Source organism: Centropristis striata, chromosome 17 (assembly GCF_030273125.1).
Source record: "Centropristis striata isolate RG_2023a ecotype Rhode Island chromosome 17, C.striata_1.0, whole genome shotgun sequence".
NCBI classification, from domain to species: Eukaryota; Metazoa; Chordata; class Actinopteri; order Perciformes; family Serranidae; genus Centropristis; species Centropristis striata.
The window spans coordinates 28,581,900-28,589,236 of NC_081533.1; the positions used below are offsets into that span (position 1 = coordinate 28,581,900).

At 33.5% G+C, this 7,337-nt stretch overlaps 1 protein-coding gene across 2 annotated transcripts in view; it reads right to left on the reverse strand.

Annotated features, from left to right (window-relative positions):
- Positions 1–2,793, reverse strand: part of mtm1 (myotubularin 1) — a 53,654-nt gene extending 50,861 nt beyond the window's left edge. For both annotated transcript variants that reach the window (XM_059354577.1, XM_059354576.1), the window contains exon 1: positions 2,733–2,793. The gene's annotated coding sequence lies outside the window, so the exon portion shown is untranslated. The remainder of the gene's footprint in view (positions 1–2,732) is intronic.
- Positions 2,794–7,337: the final 4,544 nt, after the last annotated feature.

Genomic DNA, 7,337 nt, shown 5'->3' on the forward strand with positions numbered 1-7,337 from the left:
GGAATCTAATTAATACTACACTAATGCCTTTTCTGCTAACCACACAGAAAACAACAACATATGTTACCATGGTAACACCAGTGGTAACTACTGACGCAAATGACACTACTTGTATTTAGATTTGGTTGATGACATTTGTCTAATAAATAAATAAATACATGTTTTGTATAAAGGCTTAATAAAGAACAAAAAACTCTAAATCAGGTGCCAGCACATATAGCAAATCCATACCGATATGTGTGTGGCAGGCAAACTAAAACCTGTCAATAACATTGGCAATGCTGATGTATTGATCCGGCTCCAGTATACAGAAGCTGGTGCAGCTGAGTCTGCACATGCTCACACTGACAGCTTTCTAACAGAAGCACCTTCAAACAATAACTGTTCATGTATAATCACAGACATATTATCCGCTTTAGTTACAACAGTGTAAATCTCATATAATATTAATAATTGTTTGATTACATTCTGCTGACCTGTACACCAATAATGTGATACCAATCACATTACATGAAAGCAGAAACACTTTGCAGATACAGTCTCTGTTTTCGGAGACAAATAGTTCATTTTGTCACCCTGTTAAAATAATCGCCTAACTCATTTTGTCAAGTTTTGCAGGAAACACAAAAAACGTCACCAAAAGCGTAACATATGACATTTATTGATCATTTCACTCCAAAAGGATGTAACAAAGGATGGCTATTGGCATAGTAATAACACTGTGTGTAAATTATGTAACTTAAGAGAAATAAATGACTTAGGCAATTTTTTGAACATGCCTTTGTGACTTAAGCAAGATATGGTAACACTTTATTTTGAAGGTGTCTCCATAAGAGTCACACAAGCCTGTCAGAAACATGACATGACAAGTATCATGAGCATAAATGTTACTTCAAAGTGTCATTAATGTTCATGACATATCCCATGTCATGTTTATGACACACTCATGTCACTCTTATGTAGACACCTTAGAGTAAAGTGTTACCAATATTAGTGTCAACAATAAAACACTGATAAACTAAACTGATAACTAAATAATCTCCCTCTAGCTCTTCTTTGCTGGGTTCTTATCTGATGCCTATGAATGTGGCAAATTGTCAAAGAAGTGATGATCTTAAAGGGGTGAAGTATCATGAGCATTAATGTTACTTCAAAGTGTCAATAATGTTCATGACACATCTCATGTCATGTTTATGACACGCTCATGTCACTCTTATGTAGACACCTTCAAAATAAAGTGTTACCATATCTTGCTTAAGTCACAAAGGCATGTTCACAAAATTGCCTAAGTCACATTTTATTGTGACTTAGGCATAATAAATCCGCTTAAGTCACACACTTGACATAGGCCATTATCTTAAAGGGTAAAATCACATGATCTGATCAACTGAGGATGTAGGTGGTTTTACCATAGGTGGCTATGAGGAGATGATTTAGGCACAAAAACAACAATTTTGACAAAAAATGACTTAGGCGATTATTTTAACAGTGTGACGATATTCACAGACATATTCTCCCCTTCAGTTACAGTTGGGTAAATCACATATAATATTAATAATTGTTTGATTGAGTTCTGCTGACCTGTACACCAGCAGCTGGGCGACTAATGATCCCAATCACATTACATGAAAGCAGAAACACTTTGTCTTCGAAAACACAGACTGTATCTGCAAATAGTCCATTTTACATACTGTCTATGCACTTTATGTGTTTTTTATGCACACTGTTCATTGCACCTTATTTGTTTCATAGCACCAACATTTTTATACTGTATATTCATATTTATTCTGCACTGGAATTCTATTCTACTCCTTCTTTAGACACTTTATATTTTATTGTATTTTTATATTTTATTGCTTGAAGTATGCCTAGGTTGTTTTTTTTACTTAATTGTGTTGTTATTGTCTCTGTGTGTAATGCTGCTGCTACACTGTAATTTCCCAGCTTGGGATAAATAAAGTATATCTATCTATCTATCTATTTATAAGTGAGCACAAATGGATAAAATAATAGTGTGGTCAAATAACGAGCGAGGAGTAAAAATACATGAGTTGTTATGAGAAGCCATTAAAAGGCGTGTGCTGCCGTGTGACTGAGGGTGGCACGGTTAGCGAGAATTATCCACGGACCAACAGACTGACAGAAGAAGAAGAAGAGTACTTTATTAATCCCACAATGGGGAAATTCAACCTCTGCACAAGCGAACACACCATGCAAGGAGCAGTGGGCAGCACATTACTGCGCCCGGGGAGCTGTGGAGGGGGGGATTCGAACCAGCGACCCTCCAGTTACAAGCCCGATTCCTAACCTCTAGGCCACGGACTGCCCCTAAAGTAAAGCAGCAGTTTGCGGTGTGTATATCTCCAAGGTATCAATACAGAGCCAAAGGGAGCCTTTCACTCCTTTTCACTATCCACAACGCAGTCGCCATGAGAACCAGGTGGCGCTCATGGCTAAATATGATCAAACAGAGCGGTTACAGTCTGAGTGGAGGACAACAAAGCTCCACCAAAAAGCCCCTGAACTGAACTTTTCCAACTTGGCCATTCCCATACACACAGCTGTGGAGTTGCACCAGGAAATAGCGAAGGCCCAGACCGTACGACAGCTTGTTCCATTCGAAATTCGGGTTATTTCTGACCCATAGTGGACAGAAAGCTCCGGTAACCGGTTCCGAAGAACACCTAATATGGGCTCAGATGGCCTCGCTGTGGTCAAATGTCTTAACTTACCCGCAAAGTGCGTTTCTCCCGTGGCTCAACGTCGATATGTTTCCCTCAAGCCACAGCAGGAACTTACCCTACGTCACGTGCCGGCCTGTCATGGCGCGGATTGGCTGCTTGTCAAATTGGAGCTCGCAAGGCATGCCGGGAGAGGTAGTTTTTAAATAGATAGATAGATAGATAGATAGATAGATAGATAGATAGATAGATAGATAGATAGATAGATAGATAGATAGATAGATAGATAGATAGATAGATAGATAGATAGGAAAATAGGAAAATGAAATAAAACAACAGTTAAGTTAATTGTCTTCTAGGTATTTACAATAATAATAATAATAATAATAATAATAATAATAATATTAATAATAATAACAATTATAACAATTGCCAAGGTATTTAATTTGGAGTGGGAATTTCACTGGATTTCACTAGATAGATAGATAGATAGATAGATAGATAGATAGATAGATAGATAGATAGATAGATAGATAGATAGATAGATAGATAGATTACTTTATTCATCCCCGAAGGGAAATTCGGTTGTCACAGCAGTCCGGTATTCAAGTACAATAAAATACAATAGAATAAAATAAAATAAAATACTGAGGTAGCATAAATAAAAACAACAATAGAAAAAAACACAGAATAGAACAAGAACAAGGACACTTAAGAAGTTAAAAAAAGAACATCAGTTAGTAGGATGGTTGGCAAGATGATGGTAATAATTAAACTGGTGATATGATGCAACAATGCTATATTGACTAGACGGTATATAATAATAATAATAATAATAATAATAATAGTACAGTATATAATATATATAATATAATATGTAATAATATATAACAATAAAAAATAAAATGAAAAATAGAAATAAAGTAATAAGTAAAATAATATGATATATAATAATAATAATAGTAATAATAATAATAATAATAATATATAAATAAGGCCGGTATAATAATAATAGTAGTATATTACAGTATATAGTAATAATAGTAATGGCAGCAACAGTATATATAATAATAACAGTAATAATATTAATAGCATAGCAAAGTGTCGTGCGTAGATTTAGTGCATAGATTTAGTTTTTAGATTTTAAATGGGTAGTTGTCGTCGACTATAAATAAGGTTTGTCATATTCCTTTAAAATCTATGGAGTCTTGGGCTATTTTGTCCATTTTTGAATCCTTTTATTATCCTGCCTGTATACACCACTTAAAAAATGTTTAAATGCCATGTTAGTCTATTTTTTTCATGAAGAATTTGAAATGTTGCAAATGTGAACAAAGGTTGCACATATAACATATAAGAGGGTTGCATCCAGTTCTATCATTTTATACAAAATATATTTTTTTCAAATTCAGTTAGTTTTAATTCGTTTTTAGAGTGCGTTTGCTAGTTTTAATTAGTTGTTATTTTTTGAAAATGCTTCGTTTTAGTTTAGTTTTTATTAGTTTAAGTGTTCGTTTTAGTTTTTTGTAATGGGGTATTTGTTGGGTGCGAGATTCAATAAGGTCACAATAAATGTTGCCTTTATTTCCTTTGTCTTATCCATCTCAGTGTGAAAAAAGTTGAAAAAGACGAAAACGAAGGACATTTTCACTATAATTTTAGTTAGTTTGAGTTAGTTTTGTAACCACATAATACAGTTTCAGTTAGTTTTTTTTAAAAATACTCTCCTTTTTATTTTTATTTCAGTTAACAAAAATGTTTTTTCAATTCTATTTTTTGTTATTTCGTTAGTTTTCATTAACTATAATAACCTTGTACCACACTGTAGAAATAGTCCTTAAAAGTGAAAATACTGCATCCAAAATCTAATATATGTAAGTATGAAAGGAAAATATAAGCTTGCATTAGTCATTCAGAAAACTATTCCCTGTGACTGTTATACTGTTATATATTTCTCATTAGATTATTATAACTCATGCATTAATGTAAAAGCAGATTATTTTGTCAATTAATCAATGCATTGTTTGGTTTGTAATTTGTGACTTTGGAAATAGCCTAAATGTCTTCACAACAGCTAGATAGGTTGTATTAAACACAAAATACACACAAACTGATTTAAAAAAGTGTATTTAATAAATTTGCTTTTCATTATTGTTTCTCATTAATTATCTAGCTGCAGTTCCAGTTACTATCTTGTGTAACTTTCTGATAGACAGATGGGTTTTTCTGTTATTTTAATAAAATAAAATTAAAAATGCAAATTATTTCTAGAGAGAAAAACAAAATGAAAATGAAAAATGTAAAGGGCAGGAGAATAAGACACATATGGTATAAATAATAAGATCTAGGAGCTTTATTTGAAGTTCAAGGGATATACTGCGAGGCTTTTTGTTAAGGTTTAAACTTAATATAAATCATCCATCTGGTTTCTGAGATCAAACTAATAATATTTCACTAATCTGTACCAATTTGTGAGCATTTCACTAATGCTCACAAATCTGTATCAATTGTATTTTAAATATTCTAGAATGATGCACATCATTTCTTCAGTAAATAAAAGTTCAAATGTTATATTTTTATATTGCTTTTGAGATTATTTTTTAACAGTATATTTTTTTATGGAAAAAATTATGAATAAATAAATAAAAAAATAAAAAATAAATAATAATAATATATTTTATGTATGTGGTTGATTTTTCATCTGCTGTTATTTACGGTTTGCATATTTTAATATTTGGATATATTATGATTTTTATTCTTGCTTTATATAATTTCATAATTCATCTTAAATTAATTGTAAAATAAAAAGCAGACTTCAAATATTTTTTTAAACTTAAAAATTATAAACAGATTTTTTTAAATGCATTTCAACCTTTTTTTTATTTTATTCTGCACAATGTAAACAGCATTATTCCTCTGTTTACTGTGCATTTGTGTAATGCCACTACATATTATAAAATGTTATTATAATTTGGTTTTATTATTTTTTTCATGACCAGTTTCAGTTGTACGTACAGTATATGATTGACTTTTTATCTTCTCTTATCTTTGAGTTTGGTACGTGACTACCACGTGTCTGACAGGTTATACAGGTCGTATCACTGCAGCCCAGAGATGCTACAGAGATTACAGGCCGGACTTTCACCCTGACCTGGAGGAGCATATAAAATTGCTGAGAAAAACTATTTCATCTAAAACACTGCAGCAACACAAGCCCTGGATCACCTCTAAGAATAATATAAATCAGCTAAGAATCAGCTAAATAGACGTACGGATGCAATTTAGATTCAACAGAAATACACTACTGGTCAAAAGTTTTAGAACACACCAACTTTTCCAGAATTTAATTGAAAATGATGCAGTTACTACTAGAACAAGTTCATGTGCTTTAATGTTCAAGATACATGTATTCCCTCTCTGAAACGCTCTAATTTAGCGCCTGTCTCTATGAACTCCCCCTCCTTCATAGGATTTTTTGAGCAAAAAGGGACTTTATGACACGGTAATAATACTAAAGTGTAGCAGTACCAGCCGGAGCAGACATGTGCCACCTTCACACTCCTAACTGCAGTTCTAACTTGTAACAACAGAGGACAATACAGCACAGATGGTGTGAGAGCAGTGCTGCAGTCTGGTGACTCTATGTTACCAAGTGAACTCTGCAGCCATGCACAGCATTGTGTGTGTGTGGGTGTGTGTGTGTGTGTGTGTTCTTGTATTTCCTACATAGTGAGGACTGGAACATGTTTTTAACCAACAGAGTGAGGACATTTTTGCAAAGTGAGGACATTTCGGCCGGTCCTCACTTTGTTAAAAGGCTTTTTTGAGATTTCAGACTTTGTTTTAAGGGTTAAAGGTTACATGATAATGATAATTAACTGAAACTGTATTGTGTGGTTACAAAAGTAAAATTATAGTGAAAATGTCCTTCGTTTTCATCTTTGTCAACTCTTTCTTACATAATCAAGATGGATAAGACAAAGGAAATAAAGGCAAAATTTACTGTGACTTATTTTAATCTCCCACCAAACAAATACCCCATTACAGAAAACTAAAACTAACACTAAAACTAATAAAAACTAAACTAATACTGGCAAACTCACTCTAAAAACTAATTAAAACTAACTGAATTTGAAAACAAAAATTCACAACAAAATTAAAACTAAAACTAATGAAAAATCCAAAACTATTGTAACCTTGCAAGGGAATTCACTGTTCCAATGAGGGTCCTCACAAAGATAGAAGACAAGAATGTGTGTGTGTGTGTGTGTGTGTGTGTGTGTGTGTGTGTGTGCGTGTGCGTGTGCGCGAGTGCGAGTGTGTGAGTGTGTGTGTGTGTGTGTGTGTGTGTGTGTGTGTGTGTGTGTGTGTATTCTTGTACATGGTGGGGACCGGAACACATTTTTAACCAACAGAGTGAGGTCATTTTTTAAAAGTCAGGACATTTCAGCCGGTCCTAACTTTTTTAAAGGCTTGTTTGAGAGTTCAGACTTTGTTTTAGGGTTACAAATAGGGCATTTAGTTGTGATGGTGAAGGTTCGGTTAAGGGTTAGGGTAAGGGGCTCGGGAATTTACTATTTCAAGGAGGGCCCTCACAAAGGTAGAAGTACAAGGATGTGTGTGTGTGTGTGTGTGTGTGTGTGTGTGTGTGTGTGT